The 5,424-nt window shown below is 39.3% G+C and overlaps 1 pseudogene; it reads left to right on the forward strand.

The window, feature by feature from the left end:
* Positions 1 to 1,717, forward strand: part of LOC102754905 — a 4,376-nt pseudogene extending 2,659 nt beyond the window's left edge.
* Positions 1,718 to 5,424: the final 3,707 nt, after the last annotated feature.

Below are 5,424 nucleotides of genomic sequence, written 5' to 3' on the forward strand. Positions count from 1 at the left end.
TTAGATGGTCATTGATTATACTTATTAGTATTTTCAAGGTCAAGGAAAAGCCTGGCTGGGATTATATAGCAGATAGCAAACTACATCCTTAGGAGAGAGGTCCCTGGAAGCCTTTCCTAGCTTTGGCAGTGATGTAAGATATGCTGCAGGCTTACCATAGCTCTTTAGCACAGTGGTTCTCAACCTGTGGGTCGCGACCCCTTTGGGGGTTGAATGACCCTTTCACAGGGGTCGCCTAAGACCATCGGAAAACACGTATATTATTATATATTGTTTTTTTGTAATTAATCTCTATGCTTTAATTATGTTCAATTTTTAACAATGAAATTGGGGGTCACCACAACATGAGGAACTGTATTAAAGGGTCGCTGCATTAGGAAGGGTGAGAACCACTGCTTTAGCAAGTCATCTGTTTGCTTTTATGCTCAGCTGAGTAGAGCTAAGATCAGTTTTTAAATCACATTGCCATATTATCCATCCCCACGATTCAAGACTACATTGGTCATTGTTTGATATTTTTGAAAAAGCCTTTCAGTTATACAACGTGGGAGGGAGGGAGAGATAAGACATGTTTATTTCCCCTGAAATGTTGGGCTATAAATTAAAATTAAATAAAATCATGTGTGTAAAAGTCTGCACTCCAAAGAAGACCTATTTTATATTTTCAGTGGTATGCGAAGGAAAAACTAGAATCACTAAAGGTTTCATAGTGAAAAATTTAACTCCTGAAGAGTAACGTGATTTTCTATTTTAATCCAAACAGTAAAATGGTATGAAATTATTGGGGCACATATAAAATAAGGAAAGAAAATATTAAACAAAAAGCATTTGGTATTATTATTATTGCAGACATACCTTGTTTAATTGTACTTAGCTCTCGTATGCTTTGCAGATATTGCGATTTTTTACAGGTTGAAGGTCTGTGGCCATCTCACGTTGAGCAAATCTCTCAGTGCCATATTTTCCAACAGCGTTGGCTCACTTCATGTCTCTGTGCTACATTGTGTTCATTCTTGCAACATTTTAAACTTTTTTATTAGTATTATATTTGTTGTGGTGATATGATGTCAGTGACCTTTTATGTTACTACACTTTCCTGCAACCTCTTCCCCTTTCCCCAGAGGCCCTGTCCTGCACTCGGATCATTCCTTTAGTTTAGAGCTCAGAAGTGAAGTTGACAACTCTGAAGGAAAGAGAAAATCAGACTCCACTACTTATATTACCATAATCCCTCAATGCATAAAGGAGGAGGATGTCACCTCAGACAATGATAGTGGCATCTGTATGAGCCCGGAGTCCTACCTGGGCTCTCCCCAGAATAGTCCCTCCACCTCCAGGGCCTCCCCAAACAGGAATCTGCTGTCTTCAGCTCCCCCCTGTGGGTCTGCTGGCCCCAAACCCTATGACCCTCCTGGAGAGAAGGTGGTAGCTGCAAAAGTAAAGGGTGAGAAACTAGATAAAAAACTGAAAAAAAATGGACCAGAACAAGACAGCAGCTACCGGTGAGTTTAAAAAGCTAGAAAAGAAAAACGAGGCTCTGAAAGAGAAGGCTGATTCCTTGGCCAAGGAGATCCAGTACCTGAAAGATCTGATAGAGGAAGTCCGCAAGGCCAGGGGAAGAAAAGGGCCCCCTAGTTCGGGTAGTCAGTGTGCTTGTACATAGGAGGCTTGTGCTGGAGATGTGTATCATAATAAATTATTTTGTAGTGAAAAAAAATTGTTGGGAGGACCACAAAGCATGCCCATATCAGACATCAAATTAATCAATAAATGTTGTATGTGTTCTGACTGCTCCACTAAGTGACCATTCCCCTGTCTTTCTCCCTCTCCTTAAGGTTCCCTATTAACCGAGACACAACACTATTGAAATTAGGCCAAATAATAACCCTGCAATGGACTCTAGGTGTTCAAGTGAAAGGAAGAGTCACATGCCCCTCACTTTAAATCAAAAGCTACAGATGATTAAGCTTAGAGAGGAAGACATGTTGAAAGGTACCCCTCTGTGCCAGTTAGCCAAGTTGTGAATTCAAAGGAAACGTTTTTGAAGGAAATGAAAAGTGCTATTCCAGTGAACAAATGAAAGAAAAGAAAGTGAAACAACCTATTGCTGATGCAGAGAAAGATTTAGTGATCTGAATATAAGATCAAACCAGCCACATTCCCATAAGCCCAAACCTAATCTAGTGCAAGGTTCTCACTCTGTTCAATGCTATGAAGGCTGAGGGAGAGGTGAGAAAGCTGCAGAGGAATAATTTGAAGTTAGGAGAGGATGATTGGTAGGTTTTAGGTAAAGAAGCCATCTCTATAACATAAAAGTACAAGGTGAAGCAGCAGGTGCTGATATAGAAGGTGTAGCAAGTTATCCAAAAGATCTAGCTAAGATAATTAATAAATGTGGCTAATTAAACAACAGACTTTCAATGTAGATAAAACAGCCTTATACTGAAAGAAGCTGTCATGTAGGACTTTCAGAGCTAGAGAAGAGAAGTTAATGACTGGTTTTAAAGCTTCAAGGACAAGCTGACTCCCTTTTAGGGGTAATGCAACTGATGACTTTAAAATAAAGCCAATGTTCACTTACCATAACAAAAATTGTAGAGCCCTTAAGAATCATAATAAGTCTACGCTGCCTGTGCTCTGTAAATGGAACAAAGACTGAATGAAAGCCCATCTCTTTGCAGCCTGGTTTACTGAATGTTTTTAATTAAACTTACTGAGGGGGACATTGGTTAATAATATTACATAGAATTCCAGTGTCTAATTCTACATCATCTGTATATTACATTGTGTTCCCACTACTCCAAGTCAATTCTCCTTCCATCATCACATATTTGACTCTCTTCAGCCTTTATTATCCTCACCGCCCCCCACCCCCTTCCCTCTGGTAACCACCATACTGTTGTCTATGTCTATGAGTTTTTGTGTCTTTTTCTTATTTGTCTGTTTGTTGCCTTCAGTTTTATATCCCACGTGAGTAAAATCATATGATTCTCAATTTTTCTGTCTGACTTACTTTGCTTAGCTTAATATTCTAAAATCCATCCTCATTGTTTCAAATGGTAGCATTTCATTTTTTCTTATAGATGAGTAGTATTTCACTGTATATATGTGCCACGTCTTCATGCAATCATCTAGTGAAGGATACTTCAGTTGTTTCCATGTCTTGGCCATTGTGAATAAGGCTACAATGAACAGAGGGGTGCCAATGAACAGAGGGGTGCATGTATTTTTGCAAATAAATGTTTTCAACTTTTTCAGGTAGGTACCCAGAAGAGAGGATGCTGGGACAATGCTCACTGTCACCACTCTTATTCAACATAGCACTGGAAGTCCTAGCCAAAACAATCAGGGAAGCAGAAAGAAATAAAAGGCGTCCAAACTGGGAATGAGGAAGACATGACTTAGAAAATCCTAAGGACTCCACACACACACACAAAAATTTAGAAATAATAAACACAATAAAGTTGCAAGATATAAAATCAATGTATAAAATCCACTGTATTCCTAAACACTAACAATGAAATTTCAGGAAAAGAACTTGAAAAAAACAATTCCTGTAGCAATTGTAACAAAAAGAATAAAAGACCTAGGATTAAACTTAACAAAGGATATGAAGGATTTATATACTGGAAACTATAAAGCATTATTAAGAGAGATTAAAAATACAATAAAATGTAAAGATCTTTTGTGTTCATGAATTGGAAGGATCAACATAGTTAAAATGGCCATATATCCCAAAGCCATATATTCATATGAGTCCACAAAAGACCCCAAATAGCCCAAGCAATCTTAAGAAAAAAGAACAAAGCCAGAGAGGTATCACACTTCCTGACTTCAAATTATACTACAAAGTGATAATAATCAAACAGCATGGTATTGGCAAAAAATAGACACAGAACACTGGGACAGAATTGAAAGCCCAGAAATAAACCCACATTTTTATCAGCAAATAATTTTTTTTATAAAGGAGCCAAACAAAAACATACAATGGAAAATAGAAAGTCTCTTCAATAAATGGTGCTGAGAAAATTGTACAGCCACATGCAAAAAAATAAACTGGACTACTGCTTGTCCCCAAATACAGAAATTAACTCAGAATTAATTAAAGACTTAACATAAAACCCAAAACAATAAATTACATAAAATAAACTATAGGCACTAAGCCTATGGATCTTGGTCTAAGAGAAGATTGTATGGGTTTACTGAATATTTTAAGCCCACCAATGAAACCTATTGCCCAGAAAAAATATTCCTTTCAAAATCCCAGTGCTCATTGACAATGCACCTGACACCCAACAACGCTGATGGAGTTTTACAATGAGATTAATATTGTTTTCATGCCTAAAAACACAACATCCATTCTGCAGCCCATATTTCAAAGAATAATTTCAAATTTCCAGTCCTGCAGTGATTCCTCTGATGGAACTGAGCAAAGTAAATTGAAAAACTCCTAGAAAGAATTTACAATTCTAGATACCATTCAGAGCATTTGTGATTTATTAGAAAATGTCACAATACTAATCTTAACAGGAATTTGAGAAGTTGATTCCAACACTCATGGCTGACTTTGAGGGTTTCAAGATTTCATTGGAAAAAGTAACTGCGATGTGGAGGAAATAACAAGTAGAATTAGAAGTAGAGCCTGAAGATCTGATTGAACTGTTGCTATTTTACAATAAAACTTCAACAATGAGCAGTTACTTCTTATGGATGAACAAAGAAAAGTGCTTTCTTAAGATGATATCTACTCTTGGTTAAGATGCTGTGACGGTTATTGAAATGGCAATAAAAGATTTAGAATATTACATGAACTTAGATGATAACGCAGTGTCAGAATTTGAGAAGAATGACTCTAATTTTGAAAGTTCTACTGTGACAAAATACTATCAAATAGCGTAAAATACTATAGAGATGTTGTCTGTGAGAGGAACAGTCAATTGATGCTGCAAACTGCATTATTGTCTTATTTTATTTATTTACTAGAGGCCCGGTGCACAAAAATTTGTGTACTCGGGGGGGAGGGGGGATCCCTCAGCCCGGCCTCTGCCCTCTAGCAGTCTGGGACCACTCGGGAGATAACGACCTTCTGGCTTAGGCCTGCTCCCGGGTGGCAGAGGGCAGGCCTAATCCCTAGGTGCAGCCCCTGGTTGGGCTCAGAGCAGGGCCTATTGGGGAGTTGGGGCGCCGCCCCCTGTCATGCACAGAGCAGGGCAGATCCGGGGGTTGAAATGCCACTCTCAGTCACACTCAGGGTAGGGCCGATTTGGGGGTTGGGGCACCGCCCCCTGTCACATCAAGGCAGGGTCGATGGGGAGGGTTGGGGTGCCGCACCCTGTCACACTCAGGGCAGGGCCGATGGGGAGGTTATGGCTCTACCCCGTCACACACAGAGCAGGGCCAGTGTGTGGGGGTGTTGGGGCACCG

Source organism: Myotis davidii, unplaced genomic scaffold (assembly GCF_000327345.1).
Source record: "Myotis davidii unplaced genomic scaffold, ASM32734v1 scaffold1518, whole genome shotgun sequence".
Lineage (NCBI taxonomy): Eukaryota > Metazoa > Chordata > Mammalia > Chiroptera > Vespertilionidae > Myotis > Myotis davidii.